We start from the raw sequence: 20,954 nt of genomic DNA on the forward strand, positions 1-20,954 counted from the left end.
ATCGCCCTTTTTTGCATTTTCACAAATACAATAAAGGTTTCACAAATCTGAAACTGTGTTTTAAAGAATCTTTAGCCTCTCTGAGATAATTTAGTCCAGATTTGACAGGTCTAAGTATAGTGGTTTCTGATCTGGACCTGGTCTAATGTGGTCTTAATGGGAAAAAAAGCAGTGAAATTGCCCTTTTTTTCATTTTCACAAATAGCATAAAGGTTTCACAAATCTGAAACTGTGTTTTAATTAGTCTCTGGAGTCTCCCTGTTAATCTAGTCCAGAAATGACAATTCATTCTCATTTCATTTTCCCCCTATTTGTTACGTTCTTCATTTCATGAATTAGCTTGAAAATGACAGAACAACGCCATCTACAGGCCATCTTATGCCACTTTTTTCTTCAGCCTCGTCGAATATATTCATTATCGATTCATCTGTCGATTTTTTTCTCAATTAATCGATTAGTTGTTTGGTCCAGAAAATGTGAGAAAGTGATGAAAAATGTCGATCACTGTTTCCCACAGCCCAAGGTGACATCCTCAAATGTCTTGTTTTGTCCGCAACAGTCCACAACCCAAAGATATTCAGTTTACTGTCATAGAAGACTAAAGAAACCAGAAAATATTCACATTTGAGAAGCTGGAATAAGAGAATTTGGACATTTTTTTCTTAAAAAAATGACTCAAACAGATTTATTGATTATCAAAATACTTGGTAATTCATTTAATAGTTGGCAATTAATCAGCTAATTGTTGCAGCTTTAATTGAAATAAATGATGGGAATGTCTGTTTATGAACGAACTGAATACCTGACTAAAGTACTTAATCACTTTGATGCAAAAATCCTGTAAATCCAATGTTGTTGATGTGATAATAAGGGATCCATATCGCAGTATAAACAGTATAGAAAAATGTCTAGAGAGTTGAAACAATTAATCGATTAGTGGATCAACAGAATATTAATCGGCAACTATTTTGCTAATCATTTAATCTTTTTTCCTCTATTTTCTGATGTTTTATAGACTAAACGATTAATGGAGAAAGTAATTGGCAGATTAATCAATAATTAGTTGTAACCCTCATTATATTGTCCAACCACAGACAAAAGTTATGTAAATTCCTTCATAACAGCTATTCACTACTACAAAAGTTCTTTGTATCATGTAGTACTGTATGTTTTTGTGAGTTAAGACAGTTTGTGTAGAAAACTGTACTAACACCTCCCAATGGACTCAGTCACATTAACAGTTTGGTTGTAGTACCGTAAGCCAGTTTTAAAAAGTGCCCACCAAATGGTAAAATACTGTAATACTCACCTGAAAGTATCACTATGTTTATGATGCTGGGAATGCCCTGCTCCTACTGTTGTATCAGCATCCACTAAACTGATGTCTCTCTGTGTTTTGTCGGTCAGACTGAGACGGCAATCCTGTGAGGATGGCCCGTTACTGAAGGAGCAGGAGACAGAGGGCCAGCAGCAGCTGCACAGCCTCCTGCTGCAGCAGCTCCACACTGACCGGTCAGAAACTGTTTTTATCACCAGAAGATGGGGTTAATATGACATGATACTGCAGAAAGTTAAACCAAAATCCCTTCCCAGACATTCCTTGATAATGAAATATGGAAACATCAATTGGATCAATTATACAGCAGTGATACACAGTTTTCTTGTCCACTGGCCACATTCTCAGTACTTCCAGCCAACTAGATATACCCTAAGAGCTGCAGACATCATCTGGGGGTTGGGACAAGTACCATGTTCAACAGTATACCACTATATGATTTCCTGCAGTACAGAAGCACCTGTATTGCAATACATCCTGCAAAAATTCCCTACCGCAAACAAGCAAAACTTTCTGTGGTGAACTTTGCAGGTCCCAAGCAAAAATCTGTCAGTGGATGACAGTTCTTGACGGTAGCATAAATTATGGGCACTAAAAGACATTATCTGACCTTACAACTAGTTAAAATACTTAGATTGAAGCCTTTTTAGCTTGATATGATCAAAAATACTTAAAAAAGTAACATAATAATGACTTAAATTAAATCATTTGTCTTTTAATTCAGCTCAGTTTAGGAGATAATATCTGGAAACAGCACAAATTACAGATATATAATTTGTGTAGGATAGTTACGTATATTCATTACTACGTTCATTACTACACACTGTGGTAAAGACTGTATAACTGTTCTGTAGTATAGTGTACTAGATAACAGTTTACATTTATTGAAATAATTAATCAAATCCTTCTCTTTTCTTGCACAAAATATGAATATGTGTGAAGATCAGTTTGATTTATAAACAGAGTTTAGGATGTGGTCTTGGCCCTGTTGCTTCCAAAAATATTTGTCCAAAGCGTCATTTAAATTCAAATTATGGTTAACCTCTCACTGGATAAATTTACCGTCACACAATAACAATAAATAAAGAACAAGCAGTGCTAATAAAACCTGTCTGTGTGCTCTGGTGTAGAAGAGAAAGCAGTGTCTGTAGCTTCATTACCACCTGAGCTTTCTGTGCTATATAAGAAAAAACTCCCACAGTCCTTGTTCTGTGAGGTGCTTTGGATCCATGAAATGCTTAGTTATGTTGAGTTATGTCACTGTGTTCCACAGAGCAGCCTGGAGGATTTTTTACACAGAACCCTCAGGGCTACAGATTAACAGATTGTTAAACATCAGACACAAAATTGTCAGGTTAAAACCAGAAAGTGTCTCAGTTTTTGATTTCATTTTGGAATAAATCCTGTCTTACAGATGTGTAGCCAAGAGGCAGAGCTTCGCCCCAGCGGCGCTCTATCAGCCATTCGGGCAGCAGGCAGCCGGAGTGAGGACCCTGTCCCAGTTCCAGGCCCTGCAGGATGGGGAGCAGGAGCTGGCCAGCCTGCGGGAGCTGGGCCTCACCAAATCTGAGATCCAGCTGTGGCAGAGCAGAGACGCGACGGAGGCAGCAGAGCAAGTAAAAACAGCTGGAGACTGAGAGGTGGCTAAGAACAGGAGAACCTGGAGTTACTCTGGTTTTCTTTATGCAAACACATTCAGGTCATGTGGACTGGAAATGATGAGTGATTGTTCATTATTTTTACCCTCCTCACTGCATTGAAGGCTTAGAAGTGTAATACTTCAAAAACACTTTTATAAAGGTCATAGAGGTCAGCCCATTTAGACTTCTATGAGCTCTATATTTAGCCTTTATTCCATCCTCTGCTGGTGAAATGTACAGCTTGTACATATAAATATTGATCCGACAAACTAATGTTTTTATGTTTTCGTGTTTTGTGTTTTTTGTACTTTTAAATTCTCCAAAATACTGTCCATTTGGGGAAAAGTGATGACTGATTTTCATGCTCAGTGTTTAAACGACAAATAATACGATAAATAAAACATCCAAATGTATACCTGTTTATGTAAGTCAGATTAACAGTCAAATATACTTCATAATTCTTTATTCAAAATAAATAATGCAGATATCCTTTCAGTAGGGGCCAGGTTCCTTCACGTATGCATGTTGCCTTACAGCTCTCTGAGGAGACACTGATATGTATACTATATGAACTACTACAGTATATAAATTTCATCCAACAAACTAATGTCTGACCCCCATCTCTATGCCTACGCAGTCCCATGGGGTGTGTGCAGCTCCTGGGGTGAAGCAGCTGTTCCAGGGAAACGATCGCCTGGGTTTCCTCACCGCACTTTACCATCGAGGTACAGAGTGCGAGAGAGTTGTCAGGCGTTCCAGTCCTGTGCTGAGAAACAGTTTTGTGTATCTGCCGACCACTATGAGTGACATGCTGAACATTTATTTCTGTAATGTCAAAACAGAGAGGTGAAATGATAAGAGACGTCAGAAAGAAACTTTTGCAAGTGAGACTGGTTAAACCCAAGAATCATACGAAAACAACTCACCTCCAAACATAAAAGCAGCAAAAGAAAAAAAAAGCTTAACAGTTAGAGACAGTAAATAATTTTCTTACCCAGTTTCTTTCATTCTCAAACTTTTTTAATGATGACATTGGCCAAATTTTCCAAAACATATAATGTCCCATATCAGCATTAACAAAAGAAGAAACCGATCCCGTCATCTTGGAATGATCACACAAGAGAAACCATTTACGAAAGAAATTAGAAAGAGTAGTGTCGAGGGAATAATCAATCCATACGGTGATGACAGAAATAAATAAATAAATAGGATAACAGGAGAATAAATAAAACAGTTCCTGTCAGAAGATCTCACCCGTGTTGCTTTATTTTTCTTTACAGATGAAAATAACCAGGGGAGCCAGCAGGGGGCCTCGTCCTCTGATCCAATGGACTCTCTCTACAGAGACATTCTCTGTGAGGGGAGACCACGAGGGTCACTACAGGACTCTCAGGGAGAAACTGCTGGAGCATCACACCTTTCTACACGTGGAACTGTATCTGACCAAAACTCATAGAGAAAAATAACAACCAATCAAAAGAAGCTTCTGGCTATCAGTCAGAGCTGCAGGGTGAACAAAGTACCTCATCAGGTCAGCCAGAGTCAGAAACCTCAGAGCAGCAGGATAAACCAGGGAAACCACAACTGGCTGCTCCAATAAAGATAAATATAAGCCAGCCAATTGGCAGTCTGTGCAGAGCGGTGAAGGCGGGGTCAGGAGCACCGCTGACTGTCAGAGGGGAGATAGATACTGTTTCAGATGAAGAAATCCTAAAGAACCGTGAATCTGGGGAAGGAATCTGGAGCATCCCAAGGTTCCGAAACAACCAACCGGGAAAACCATCCAAGGTATGGACAGCTACATCTACTAGCCATGTAATCATTGTTATGATGTAAACCAGATGATCCTGATAGGGTTGTTTTAGGGTAGCTACAATGCTAATGGTTTCCAAACACACAAAAATACAAAATTGTCACTGGAGAAATATTAATTCCCAGTCAAAACCAGTCCAGAGATTCAAAAATTGTTTAAATGTATGCCAAAAAAAATGAGTTTAGAAATGCTGTCAGCTGTTCTCAACTATTGTTGCCCTCCAACATAGGAGCCAAATGAGGCTTTAAATCATCTGAATGTCTGCAAATTCAATATATGGTGTATTTATTTAACAGCAGAATATACAATGAACTCTCTCTTGAAATCTGACCTCCAATTTTGTATGACAGGTGATGTATACACTGTATATAGTCACAAAATGTAGCATTTAATCAGACAACAATTAAAATACATAGACTTTTCCCATAGGAATAACATTAGAGACACACAGTGCTTTAAGATATCCAGGTTGCGAACCACTGACTCATAAATTGGACTTGTTTTAGTCTGTCAAAAGAACAGGGTGATGATTGTTGTATACTGTAATTGTGATTTTGGGGTATTATTTTCTTGCGGCACATCTAAGAGCTACACGCTGTAAACAGGGTGCTTTCACTTAGAAACACATTAATAATTAGAGTGACAGTGGTACGACATGCGGTCAAAAGAATAGATGAGCATTTTGGTAAATGTAATTTGGATCAATATAACTGTTCGAGCCATTTCTAGAAAGCTTTTATAATTTCCTATTCTTTTCAATTATTTCAATGTAAATAGTTTGGCAGCCCCTAGTGGTAGTTTTTGGTGCTAAACCAAACGTATGGCATCACCTGACCTCACAGAAGCCCCTTAATTAAGGCAGGTGTGCTGAAATGGGAACTGTGGAAGACGCCGTGAAGACACAGTCTTCAACCGCCGCGTGTGTTGGTTATTTTGTTTGATTTAATCTTAGTTTGTTTGATGAATTTGTTTATTCCCCACTGGTTTTTGATTGGTTTTATTTTTGGGAATGTTTGTTTGTTTGGGGTTTTGGTTTGGTTTCATCTATGACACGACAGTCAGCCGAAACAGTTTATAGCATAACCCAACAATTCTCGGTAGCCATTCAAACCCCTGGACCACCCGAACTCCGTGGATCATCAAACTGTGAGTAACTACCAGTTAACTTCAACACAGCGCGTTGATCATGTCATGGCGTCTGTGGGCGGCAAGCCGCAATAATAACTTTCATGTTTCATTGTCTCCAGACACCACAGGGGGAGAAGTTCAGAAGTACTATGGACTCCACTAAGTATCTGCAGCGACTTATTTAAGATTTATGTATTTGTGCGTCTCACTGTAGGTTTTGTGTGTAAGGAACCTGAGCGCACAGGCATCAGTGGCCTAGCTGGTGGCACTGTTCTCCAGGTTCGAGCAGGAAAATGGGCCTGCTGTCATTTACCGCCTTCATCACTCTGCCAGGTGAGAAGCTGTTTCGCACATACAAGAGGTGAGAGCGGTGCGTTCTGCTGCCTCTGTGACCAAAGGGTTTACTGGCATTTTGGTCAGTGACTGGGTATATTTTACACATCTAACATTTTCATTGTCAACATTTTTCTCTATCAGATAATACTTTATATATATATATATAAGCTTGAGGCATAGAGGGAACATTACCAAGATTATAGCTTTACAACCAGATTTATAACTACGTAGACTTTGTATAATGTAGCACCTCTAGGCATTCCCAATCAAATCAACATCCCTGAATAATAATTTGGCTGGTACAAAGTAAAAACCCGTAAGTGTGTTGTACAATGTATTATTCATATATTTACACAAGGTTCCTTTCCATGTGCTTTTACTCCTGCATTTCAGAATGTGTCCCCCCTCAAGCTGATCTTTTAACTGGTATTTAACATGACTGGTTAAAGAATATTGGATAATATTATCATGACAATGAGCAACAGTTTGTCATGATATAGCACACAGCTTAGACTAACAATTCAATCTATGTGTTGAATGATCAGCTGGAAGTCTTGATGACAGTAAAAATTGTATCTTAGTGTCAACCTGGGACTGGCCTTTGGCCTGTTGTAGACATTGTATCCTGGTTTTATTTTATTACCAGCTGTGATGTGCCATCTCCACATAAAATTATCCATATAACCCCACAAAATCATAAAATCCAGTTTCATACTTACAGTAATAGAAGGCCAGATGCATCATGACCTCCTGTATCCTGTTAGGACTTTAGACAGGCAACATACTGTATTTAATGCCTCAAGTTGAATCATCTACATCTTCTTCATCCTACTGACATGTCAAATAGCTATAAAAATAATCATCTGTACATAAATCAACACCATTGTACAAATGGTAATAATCAGTGTAATATATTTTAAGCATATCATCATCATCATCATCCTCAATCTAGATCCACCAATAATAATCTATCTAATAATAATAATCAGCCTCATAATCATTGTCTTATAAATTGTGTGATATTATTAATAGTATTCTGTTTAATAATAATAATCCTATCCTCATCCTACCAGTCTGTCTTTATAAAGTTCATAACAATAATAATGATGATGATAATGACATCCCCACAACAACAATAGCAACAACAGCAATAATAATAATAATAATAATAATAATGATCATGTATCAATAATAATAATAAATAATAATAATAATAATAATCAGCATCAACATCCTCATTCTCATCGTCATATATAATAATATGTGACATATGTAAAATTATAATAGTAACAATAATAGTCATCATCATTAAAATGATCATCCAAATAAACATCTTCGACAAAATCATTTATATCAAAGGCAGTTATAATAATCAATGTTTTGGATTAGGGGATGTGATGCAAAAAATAAAGAGGATCAGGATTAAATAGTGATTTAATTAACCAAAATGATAGACATAAAAAAAGAAAAGAAAACATAACCTTTTTCCCCCTTCCTTTCATTTTATGTATATAAGTGATAACACCCATAAACAAGGGATCAGTTTGTCTGACTACACAGAAAGTGTAGTGTGAGCAGCATGTTAGCAGAGCAGTGAGTGCTGTGTTTGTGTGTCTACGCAGGAGGTGTTCAGGTACAGTGTTGAGTGTAGGTCACCTGCGTTTTGGAGTCATGGCTCGGTCAGGGGCGTAGCCAGAAATATTAATTTAAGTGTGCCTGTGGGATATAAGGTGTGCAAGAACCAAAGTGATCTGTAGATCAACCATAACAGTGTTTTACTCTTGTTTTAAGATCTCATTAGTATTAGTATTAGTATTTGCCTATTATTCATTGTATCGATAGCAGGCTACTGGTTTTGTTTACTGTTGCTTAGCAACATATGATAGACTCAAGAAATAAGGTGGTGGAGGCGAGCTGCAACATTATTTCTTCATTTAATGCTGCAGTGATTTCCCCAATAACATTATAGCACAACTGTTGCATAAAAGCAATGTCAAACCTGGAGTTGTGGCGACTGCAATGGTCTAACATGCATCACTAACTACATCACATCAGATTTTCTAATAGCAAGGATAACCACACAACCATATGTTTTTTTAGGCTAAGCCTATAAGCTATTTGCACAATGCCACTACATGGCAAAAACAAACTGACAGCATGCATATCAAAAAGCACAATTCATACAAAAAGCACATTAGTATAGGAATGATGTTCCATCAGTGCGACGAATCACATCATGACTGATAGAGATAATTATTCATTGATCCTACGTGTCTGAAGCTTCATACCGATTTTTTACATTTAAAGTGAGATTACACATTATGTGCAATAAACATATCAGTGCAGGAGCTGCTCTAACAAACTGACAGCTGTCTTATGTGCACAGAGTCACAGTGTTATAACAGAAGGACATGCAGAGGTTTTATTCCGAGCTGAGGGGGAATTCACGCTGTGTAATATATGACTGTGAGAGCAAAAAACGCTGTTCAAAGAAATGACTGATTCAATTCAATTCAATTTTATTCATATAGCGCCAGATCATAACAAAAGTTATCTCAGGGCACTTTTCACATAGAGCAGGTCAAGACCGTCATACTTTTTATTTACAGAGACCCAACAATTCCCCCATGAGCAAGCACTTGGCCACAGCGGCAAGGAAAAATGTCAAATGCGCATAAAAACTTTAGAAAGTCCTGAGTAACAAAGTAATATCCAACCCAGGATTTTGATTCTGACAGACAGTAAACCTCCGCTTATTAATGCGCTTCAATACGCGCTTTGATACGGACTGAATGAATGAGGAAATGAAACAGCGTGTCTGGCTCTGTAAGAGGGAGGAGACAGAGAGAAACTCAGGGTTTGTTGAAGAAAACCTGCCAGTGAGCAGGTTAGCTTCACAGAGTCAGTTATCATGGTAACTGAACCAGAGTTTAAGTTATCTCTCTTTCTGGAACTGAAAAACCAGAGTTTCCCTCATCTCAGGGTGAACAAACTCAGAGTTTTCACTAAACCCGCTTTCTGGAATACACCCAGGTGATTTAACAACCGGCAAACAACTTATCAAAGCAAAGAGTTAAATAACGTTAACTGTTACCCACCCACCTGATACAGACAGACACAAAGAGAGGGTGTATCTGACTTTCGCTCCTGCTCCTGTATTTTTTTTAATGTCCATTTTTGGTTCCGCCAAAAAAACTCGAGTCAAGTGCAACGCTTCACAACACTTGAGCATCACAGCTGACAGCCTGTCACAGGTCAAAAATGTGACTACCCCAGGAGCGGAGCAGTGAACTTGCGTGCTGTGTGTGGAGCAGATGTCCATATAAAGAAATCCGTCACGAGCCAATGTCAGCTCGGGCTGAAAGTAGAAAAAACGCTGGAAACTTAGCATTCAGAGCAGTCTTGCAGAGATTACTTCTACATAACGTTTACCTCGTTATTTGACATGTCAGCCACTTTTAACATCAACATCCGATGCTGTGACATTATATACAGTGTTCAGCATAAATGAGTACACCCCCTTTGAAAAGTAAGATTTTAATCAATATCTCAATGAACACAAGAACAATTTCCAAAATTTTGACAAAACTGAGTTTTATAGAACATTTGTTTAACTCATGACATGAAAGTAAGGTTAATAATATAACTTAGATTACAAAATCTTCAGTTTTACTCAAATTAGTTGATGCAAAAATAAAAACACACCACAACAAAAACTACTACATCTAGTATTTTGTATGACCTCCATGATTTTCAAGGACAGCACCAAGTCTTCTAGGCATGGAATGAACAAGTTGGCAACATATTGCAACATCTATCTTTTTCCATTCTTCAAGAGCGACCTCTTTTAGAGCCTGGATGCTGGATGGAGAGTGATGCTCAACTTGTCTCTTCAGAATTCCCCATAGGTGTTTGATTGGGTTCAGATCAGGAGACATACTTGGCCACTGAATCACTTTGACCCTGCTCTTCTTCAGAAATGCAACAGTGGCCTTAGATGTGTGTTTTGGATCATTGTCATGTTGGAAAATTGCACGACGACCAAGGGCACGGAGTGATGGTAGCATCTTCTCTTTCAATATAGAGCAGTACATCTGTGAATTCATGATACCATAAATGAAATGCAGCTCCCCGACATCAGCAGCACTCATGCAGCCCCACATAAGGACACTGCCACCACCATGTTTCACTGTAGGCACCATGCATTTTTCTTTGTACTCCTCACCTTTGCGACGCCATACAGTTTTGAAGCCATCAGTTCCAAAAACATTTGTCTTGGTCTCATCACTCCAGAGTATAGAGTCCCAGTAGTCTTCATCTTTTTCAGCATGGGCCCTGGCAAATCCTAGGCGGGCTTTTTTGTGCATGGGCTTTAGGAGAGGCTTCCTTCGTGGACGACACCCATGCATGCCATTCCTCTGCAGTGTACGCCGTATTGTGTCACGGGAAACAGTCACCCCAGTTTGGCTTTCTACTTCTTTAGCTAACTGCAGAGAACTTGCATGGCATTTTCTTCAACCCTTCTCATCAGAAGACGCTCCTGTCGAGGTGTTAACTTCCGTGGACGGCCTGGACATCTCTGTGAGATGGTTGCAGTTCCATCTTTGTTAAATTTTTGTATCACTTTTGCTACAGTATTCTGACTGATGAGTAAAGCTTTGCTGATCTTCTTGTAGCCTTCACCTTTCTTGTGTAAAGAAATTATTTTCTTTCTCAGGTCTTGTGACATTTCTCTTCCATGTGGTGCCATTGCTGACAGCATGAAATGGGAAGGGGTTTTCTTTGTTAAGTAACACCCTTTTATAGTCAACTGTCTGCTGGACACCTGTTTAATGAATAATTAGACTCACCTGTGGTTGAATTCTTGTTAATTAGAATTTTGTAGTCTAAAATTTAGCTTTGCTCGTAAGACTTTCATTGGGGTGTACTCATTTTTGCAACATGGTCTTTAATGAATTTGTTAGGAAAATTACTTTTTTGTGTGCAAATTAACAAATCTTGTTTGCAATCAATGGCCCACATTTGTGGGAGTATTTTGTAGTATAATATCCCATAGAAAATGTTGATTCTGAAAGGAAACTAAAGGTTTTCTGACAAATCTGTTGGGGTGTACTCATTTATGCTGAGCACTGTATATGTCTGAAAATAAGGAAAAGCATAATAGGGCCCCTTTAAAAGTGTCATAACGCCTGTAGATGGCTTTGTTCAGTCATTTTCAAGCTAATTCATGAACTGAAAAACTTAACAAATAGGGGGAAAATGAAATGAGAATGAATCGTAGACCACTATACTTAGACCTGTCATTTCTGGACTAGATTAACATGGAAACTCCAGAGATTCATTAAAACACCGTTTCAGATTTGTGAAACCTGAAAAAAGGGCAATTTCACTGCTTTCACTGCTGAAGATTAACAGCTACGGAGTTCACTTGCCAGTAATAAAGATGCAAAAGTAACTCCATATGAGGAGTCTTAATATGCTGTTATGGTCCGGCTCATTGTCGCTTACGTCCGGCGTAACTATATACATTAATATTATATACATTAAATACATAAAATATATACAAACAGAAAACAAACAACATTTAGGGACATACAGGTATATACAGTTTATTTTACAGAAAAATAATGATATAAATTTCAGTTTGGCCCTGTCACTGAGGTCACCTGCAACAGCAAAAGGCTCACGGTTGTTAAATATCTGAGGAAAGACAGGAAAGAAAGCTGATTCATATTGTCATTTAGGCGATTATGCAGATTTCTGGCTCATGAGACCAGTGGGCGGACGGGCACGTGAAACCCAAAACTGGACAATATTGGTGTCTATGGAAAGGTCTGAATCTGAGCTTTAAAATGAGGTATGACTCCAGTAAATCAGATCATGCTAGCCTGAAATATCAGGTTAAATACAGAGACCAGATTTGACCTCTGACCCACCCCTGCGAAAGCCAATAGTTGCTGGAAAGAAGAGAATCTGCTTTAATTTGGTGCACAATATGTTTGAATTAAAGCAGGTTTAGCAGAAATACAGGAGGATAGGTAAAACCATAAATACAGGTTGCCTGTGGGCCTTTTAAAACAGCTAAATGTAAACATAATTCAACAAAGTTCTGCTAGACATCAGAAAGTTTGACATGAACAATGTTGGACTCTATGAAAAGGTCTGAATCTGAGCTTTAAAATGTGGTAGGACTCCAGTAAATCAGATCATGCTAGCCTGAAATACCAGGTTAAATATAGAGACCAGATTTGACCCACCCCTGAAAGCTGTCTGGTATTGTCCACACTAAGGGTGCTTTTCATTATGCTAACGTGTCTCCTCGCTTCCCTCACTCGCGTCTCTTCCTCGCGTCTTAGGCCGTATTCAGACCAAATCAGGCGGTGCGGCCCACTGCCGCAGGGTTGAGCAGAGGTGTGTGGGGGTGTGGGTGTGTTTATTTGTGCTCTAGAACGTAACCGCTGTGAAACAATCAGAAAATAACGTTTTATTGATCTGATTCACCGGCTTTTTCACTACCAGCGCTCCCTCTCTTCATTCACTCTCCAGCTCGCTCGACCACAGCTTCTCTCTCTCTCTCTCTCTCTCTCTCTCTCTCTCTCTCTCTCTCTCTCTCTCTCTCTCTCTCTCTCTCTCTCTCTCTCTCTCGCGCTGGTGCTCTCTCTCTCTCTCTCTCGTCTTTTTTAAAATGAGTCGGGAAGCCGACAGCAAAGTCTGACTTTACTTTTAACGTTATCAAACGAAGAGAAATGTCCTCCCCTCCTCCCAGTAACGTCTTTGTACTCCCTCATGGCAGAGTTTACAGCTCTGATCAGTCTGATCTCTGGCTGTGATTGGCCACCGCAGCCTTCAGCCGCAGTGACGTCGGGTTGCGTTTCTCCAAAAGTTGACTCTGGCTCAACTTTCTGGCCGCAGTCCGGTGCGGCGCCGCTGCGGCCAAAACGGCCGCGGACGAAACGCACTACCCCCATTCAAATGAATGGGAAGACTGGCGTTTTCGCCGCACCGCCTGATTTGGTCTGAATACGGCCTTAATTAACACTTTACACTGTTACTTAATAATTTCTACATAGTGATAGCTGGAAGGAAAACACCTGATACTGCTCCAGTTTTTATTATTTGATTATAGATCTATATCTATAACCCGTTAATTACAGGAAGAACACAACCGACATAAAGGAGCAATAAAAACAGCTGTAGCCTGCAGAACATGTTTAAATAAAATATAGCTTATTTAGGGCGTTTTCACACCTATAGTTCATTTGCTCTGGTCTGAATCAGTTGATGAATTTGTAAACTTGTAGCGTTTTCTCCTTGGTTCGGTTTCTTTTCACACGGAGAAAAATCCAAGCGAACCAAAATGCATCACTACAAACCAGGTGAGAATGTTCACTCCGCTAATTGGTCAGATGTGTCTGGGGCGGGAGCAGGAAAGTAAATACAGGAAGAAGATCCTGTGTTCTGGACCAGTGCACATTGCTACGCAACATGGAGCAACGGCAGAGTTGGCATTTGCTCATAACTGTTGTAATTATACCAGGCAAAACTGTACCAGCAGAATGCGGAATGCAATTTGAGGAAACGTCTTGAAAATGCTATACTGGCTATAGGCTACCTGGCTATACCTGCTATACCTGCTACCTGGCTACAGGAGCCGTTTAGCTCAAACTTGCAGAGTAAATTGAGTGCAACTGGTGGTTGGGTCGGATCAAGGTTGGATCACGTTCCCACCACAAACGAACTGCTCCAGAGTTCGTTTGGGACCGGACCGAGACCACCTCTTCTAAAGGGTCTCGGTGCGGTTGTTTTGGTCCGCACCCGAGTGCGATTACTGTGTTCACACCTGCCCAAACGAATCGCACCAAGGGGGAAAACGAACCAGAGTCGTATTTAACCGGACTAAAAGCGCAGGTGTGAAAACGCCCTTAGTTTGTGAAAGCCTGACATCCCTCTCAGGCTCAGGGTGATTTTATAGGAGACACGCAGCTGTGCAGCGTCATGTTTTCCTGAAGGATCTGAGACGTACTGAAACAGAGAAGAAGAAAGCAGAAGCCTTTTGGCTTATGAAGAAAAATAATAAAGTTACAAGAGTGTTTTTTGTGATTGATTCATGATTCAGTAATTTTTATTTTATGAATAAATATGATCAGCTGCTGTTGGTGTCGTCATTCCTGTTCCACAGGTAGTTTGATCTGCTGTATTACAACAACAGTCCGACTGTTTACTGTCCCCTCAGATCAGTTGACCAATCAATAAACACATTGGATCAAAGGGGTGTTGCCGTCCGGTGAAAAACTTCTGCGTAGGATACACCTGTGGTTCCTCGCTCTAAGCTCCTCCAGGAGCCTCCTCTCTCCTCGCTCCTCGTGTCCTCCAGGTGCGTTTAAGGAATTGGAAGATCCTCCATGATGGCAGAGGGAGATTGGTTTCCAGGTCACGGAGGAGAGAGGATGCGAAGAAGCATAGAGTTAGCGTAATGAAAAGCACCATAAATGTCTGATTATTAGCAGCCAGGTTGTCACCCAAGGCCCCTTCCACTTTCTATCTGGGCCCTGATTTCAACTGTTCAACAACATTTAGGGACATACAGCTACATAAAGTTTATTTTTACTTAAAAATAATGACATAAATTAATAATATACATAAACATCGAACAAAAAGTTGGAAATTTGTGTTTGGTAGATTATTTCTCTGTTGTAACAATGCTTCTTGGCAATACATTTTATACCGTTGGAAAGCCTGTTTATTTCCCTTTTAAATGGTGCCTCATTTGTAAGGAACATGCATTTGTGGGATGAGCAGCACAGCTGAGTATGTGGGTTGCGCTCATGTAAAATTTGCCAAATCTTTTCTGCCAATGCCAAACAGCTTATTCTGCTGTTGCTATTGACTCTTGTTTGGTGGATTGGATGATTGAAGTCTATCAGTAACAAGGAAGAAACAAGACATATTGGCAATTTTACAATTTATTCATTTAACAAACAGTCAGGAGCCTCAGTAGCGTGTGGAAGAACCATACACAGCCACAACAGCCTGGCACCTCCTCCTCATGCTGGTCACCAGCCTGGTCACACACTACTGTGGGATGGCATTCCACTCCTCAACCAGGATTTGTCACAAGTCAGCCAATGTGGTTGTGTTGGTCACTCTAGCACGAACAGCACGCCCAAGCTGATCCCATAAGTGTTCAATTGGGTTGAGGTCAGGACTGTTGGCAGGCCATTCCATTCTCTCTACTCCCAAATTCTGGAGGTAGTCTCTGTAGTAGTAGTAGAGGTAGTCGCCTGTGGGGGCGAGCGTTGTCATCTTGGAGGATGGAGTTCGGTCCCAGACTGTGGAGATATAGGATTGCCACTGGTTGCAGAATCTCATCTCGATATCTCTCAGCATTGAGATTGCCTCCAATGATGACAAGCCTCGTTTTTCCAGTGATGGAGATGCCGCCCCACACCATCACACTGCCTCCACCAAAAGGTGTTACTCTATCGGTGCAGCAATCAGCATAGCGTTCTCCCCGTCTTCTCCACACTTTGACCCTACGATCCAACTTCCGTAGGCAGAATCTGGACTCATCGCTGAACATAACGTTCCTCCACATGTTCAGGTTCCAGTGCAGGTGTTGCCGACACCAGCACAAACGGGCCTGACGGTGAAGGGCAGTTATGGCAGGCCTCCTGGCAGCCCCATGAGCCCGGAGATTGGCTGTGTGCACTCTGTTCCGGATCGTCTGGGCCGAGAGCCGTGTGCCATATCGTCCTGCACACCTTGACTGCAAATCTGTAGAAGACAGCCTACGGTTCCTAAGTGCTGAAAGGGTGAGGAACCGGTCTTCTTGGGGTGTCGTCTTCTTGGGACGCCCACTTCGCGGTCTGTCTCTGACATCCCCCGTTTCATGGAACTTGGCCTTCAGTTTGGAGACGGTACTATGGCTCACTCCAAATAATGCCGCAACTTGCTTTTGTGGAACACCAGCTTGAAGTTGCCCTATCGCACAGGCCTTATCGAGATCAGACAAACGTGGCATGCCGATTCTTGGAGCAGACACCAATTGACCACTGTAGCAGGGCCCATGCTCACAGGTGCTGCCAATCAGGTGCCAATCAGGTACCTGATTGTCAGCACCTGGGGGTACCGGAAGCTCAAAACAAGAGTCAATAGCAACAGCAGAATAAGCTGTTTGGCATTGGCAGAGAAGATTTGGCAAATTTTTCATGAGCGCAACCCACATACTCAGCTGTGCTGCTCATCCCACAAATGCATGTTCCTTACAAATGGGGCACCATTTAAAAGGGAAATAAACAGGCTTTCCAACGGTATAAAATGTATTGCCAAGGAGCATTGTTACAACAGAGAAATAATCTACCAAACACAAATTTCCGAACTTTTTGTTCGATGTTTACATATAAATACCTTAAATCATGTGGGTGAAATTCATAGTAATACATAAGAATAGTTAACAAATAAAAAACATACATGAAATGGAACTATTTACAAAGCCTTGTGAGGAACAATAACATTTAGGACACAAGGTGAACTATATACAGTGGAAGCTGCCTCGACATCAGCTCCTCCTGGTTAGGGGTCCATGGATGCCGTCGTTGTACAGCCCAGCAGGCACAGGTGGCAACCATGGCACGCAAATGTCCGGGGTCAAATGTTGAAGTGCTTGCCTCAGAATTCAAAATCATGGGCAGCACGTGTTGATTCCAACACCGGGTCAACCTCATCAAGATTCTCTTTGTCCTGGTCCAGGATCTTTCCTGATGGTCAGTGTACTTCCCTGAACCAGAAAGGAGTTGACTATTACAATAGACTCATTGATGGCCTGTTAGCGTACAACATTACCCCCATGGTGACACTCTACCACTGGGACCTCCCTGAGGCTTTGCAAAACCTTGGTGGCTGGGACAATGTAGGCATGATTGACATTTTTAATGACTTTTGTGACTTCTGCTTTGCCACTTTTGGAGACAGAGTGAAATTTTGGATGACCTTCAACCAGCCTCACACGATTGCATGGTTGGGATATGGACTTGGACAGATTCCACCAAATGTTAAGAAGCCAGGAACTGCACCATACAAAGTTGCACACAACCTGATAAAAGCACACACTAAAGCCTACTGTAATGGAAAATTACAACATGTGCTCCAACTTATGATATGTGCTTTCATAATCTGTTTTGTCTTAGTAAGCAAGTCTCGATGGCCGAGACATGACCCCAGCCAAAAGGGCAACTTCTGCTATCATATTCAGACTTCTACTATTACTGTCACGTAGCATATTCAGACTTCAGCTATTTAAAGAGAACTACAAGAGTTCTCGTGTGCTCTGTAACTGGTCCTTTCTGCGCAGAAAGCTTAATAAAGGATAATCAAGAGAGCTGTTTAAATTTCCTTTATTACCAGAATTTCCATCACAAACTTGGTGTCAGAAGTGGGATTGCTCGACTGAGGACGTCTGGACTCGGTGTTGAACGGTGACCGCGCATCCTGTGGGACAGCCCCCAGCCTCAACCTCCCCACAGAGGGTGAGACGGAGGACCTAAAACCCGAGTCCGGGCTAACTCAGCGCAGCGATCCATAAAAGACAGGTGAGGAAATCTGGATAAATCTCATTACATAACAACACTTGTAAAAATTTTAAGAAATAGGACGGAAGTGTCTACTGTTTGGAAAGAAGTTACATTTGGTCTGTTCAGCGAGGTTGTGAAAGTTCCGTGGGTTTGAGTCCCAGCGTGAAGAACTCCTATGGGACAGGGTCCCATAAGTATTTTTTAACCAAAGGTTTAGTAGAAACCTGGAGGCACACTGACGAGTCTGCCTAATGAGTTCACTAAGAGTCGGCTGACTACTTGAGTTCCGTATCAGCGTGAAGTGAAGCTCCTACACAACCTGGGGACAGAACCTGGGGGGCTGCATACCTAAAGGACACGTTAAAAAAAAAAAAAAATTAAAAAAAAATTGGGAATTAGTTTATAGCTGTTTTATTAACCTGATAAGAATATAAGAATAAGTTAAAGTATAAGAATAAGTTAAAGTATAAGTAAAAGAGGCAGTGGGTCTTATGGTTTTGTGTGTGTAAATGGCTAAAAAGGTTAAAATAAGTTGTAAAGTATAAACAAGGTGTCTGAATAACTAAAATCTCTCATAAATTTTATAATTTGAGATAAAACGGCATTTTCGCCATGGGTGGAACGAACAGCAAGCAGAGAACTAAGGGAAGCGGTGGCTTTGATCCAACCGGCCCTAACATGAACTATATGAGAACGAACTTTGGTGAATCATCCGTAGCACAGGCGGAGAGCTGGGTAACCGAGTTTGGGGTCCCAGGGGCAGGAAGTTTCAGTGTGAGACAGCTGAATCAGTTAAGACAAAGATTGGAAGGGAAGGAGAAGGAGACTATGAAAGGAAAGCAAAGGTTTATGGCCGATTGGCGAGCGTTTGGGTTATGGATGGAAGAAGCTCACAGAAGGGAAAGAAGGTCACAGGCAGGGACAGAGAAAAGCTCATCTGTGTCTCAGTTTTTCAAAATGCAGGACTTCGACCTCGACTGTGCTCCACCGAGACGACCCGGACAGGACGGGGAAGGTGCCCCTCAAGCTGCAACCCTGCACGTTGAACCGCCAACAGCTCCACCCCAACCTGGCCTGCCACCGTATGCACCAATGGTCTCTCTCTCACCACGTCACACAAGAAGCGGCAGGCAATATCAGTTAATGTATCCACCACTCCCTGGACAAAACACAGCGGCTTGGATGTGCCAGATGATATTCAAGCAGCTGACATTTGACCATGGGAAGCACATCTGAGAAACAGCTTCCTGAATGGACTGAAACCAGAAATCGCCACCATGATCAAGCGCACGTGCATCACATGGGACTTGTGCAAACTGAGTCTCATGGAAGCACATGCTGTGCATGCAGAGAAAACCCTCAGAGACAGTGACAAAAATGTGACAAGAAAAAAGAGGAAGAGACCTGCACAAAGCCACTCTGACCATGTTCCAAGGTCAATACCATGGGCAGAACAGAGGCCGCGGACGCGGGAGAGGAAGAGGCGGTTACAGAGGGGGCAGTGGGGGTCGTTTTCCTAGAGCCGACCCCGACACCTGCTTTTACTGTGGTGAGAAAGGACATTGGGCCAAAGAATGTCCGAAGAGAAACTCTGCCACAGTCCAGCAGGCCGACTGATCCGAGGTGGGAGCACGGGAGAGGGAGGAGCCAGCACTTCTGACTGAGCCGCAGATAGATGAGGAACAACCAATTCAGCAGGAAGGTGATTGCACCACACCCTTATCAGACAAACACACATTAGTTAAAGAAGCCATATCCAGATTAGAAGTGAAATTTGAAAAACAGAAACCACCCACTGACACTTATGTGCAATACTCGAGTGATGCATATGTTAAAATGCCTACACATACTCTAGTCGTGGGAGGAAAAAGTGTGACATTTCTAGTTGATTCAGGCGCAACAAATTCTGTAATCAAAGCAGACATTTTCCAAATTCCACCTAAAATGAGTGGCAGATATGTGAGATCAATGGGGGCCTCAGGAGACATCGTTGTGGAAAAATTCACTACTCCTCTGACATGTCTGGATGATGTTACAGGAAAATTCAAACATTCCTTCCTATTATCCTCCTGTTGTCCCATAAACCTTATGGGTAGGGATGTGATGTGTACACTAGGCATTTCATTGATTTCAACACCAGACAGAGTTGTAGTGGTCCGAACGGCTGACCTCGAGGTTCCTTTAAATCACATGTTTGTAAAATACAGCCCAGATGAACCTCTGTATGTGTATGAGTGGCCGCTGTAGCGATACCAGTGAGACCTTTGGAGAAAGCCCCAACCTCTCTGTTGCTTTCTTGAATCAACACCGAATGGCCTATCACAACAAGTGGCCATAAAGGTGTCTATTTGACACAACCCACAGCTTCAAAAGTGGTATCTGATAGCAGTAGATGTCTCCCCAAAAGCTCTTGGGGATTAACAACAGGATACTGCGAAGAGGTTTGAAACTTTCTCACACATTCCACAGTTAATGACCTTTATCTTCCAGCCATCAGGAGGAGAACGACTCAAGGACTCAGGAATACTAATGAACTATACACTCACACACCCATACCTTCCACACCTATGAATATAGGGAATCATCCTCCTTTCTTCATTTGGAGTACTAGACTGTTCTGATTAATCAAAAGGGACAGTTACCATTGGGTGAGAACGGGTATACATACCAATGTGTCAATACGAAGGAACAACAGACTGCTGTTGACACTTACCAGAATCTCATCACCACCCCCTCTCTGGGACAGGAGTCATAAATCTTTCCCCGCTCCACATTCTTCTTTAAACCTACTTTCAACCTTATACTTATACTCAAAATGTTTTTAATGAGTTTATTATGTATCTTGAAGTATAGGCTAAATGTGTCAACTTTATATATGTTGAAGTTGTTTAATTAGTAGTGAATTGTATGCACCCACAATGTTATCTACTTTAGTTTCAGAAATAATTGCAATTATATCGCTCTCTCTCTCTCATTTGCATGGTACCACACTGCCACCGTGTGGTCATTTATAGCTATGATATGTCAGTATAATACCGACGAAGTTTGATTGTATTAAATGGTTAAATTGTCTTTTCACATTAGTCACGCAGTTAGAAACACAAGTTACATATATGAGTTAACTTGATGAA

At 41.2% G+C, this 20,954-nt stretch overlaps 1 pseudogene; it reads left to right on the forward strand.

Moving 5' to 3' along the window:
• The first annotated feature begins 494 nt into the window (after positions 1–494).
• Positions 495–19,343, forward strand: LOC139644117 (RNA-binding protein 41-like; annotated as a pseudogene).
• Positions 19,344–20,954: the final 1,611 nt, after the last annotated feature.

The sequence above is a fragment of the Centroberyx affinis genome, unplaced genomic scaffold, assembly GCF_046629955.1.
Source record: "Centroberyx affinis isolate AG114_WGS23_722 - 3 ecotype Tasmania unplaced genomic scaffold, CSIRO-AGI_Caff_v1 ptg000709l_1, whole genome shotgun sequence".
Lineage (NCBI taxonomy): Eukaryota > Metazoa > Chordata > Actinopteri > Beryciformes > Berycidae > Centroberyx > Centroberyx affinis.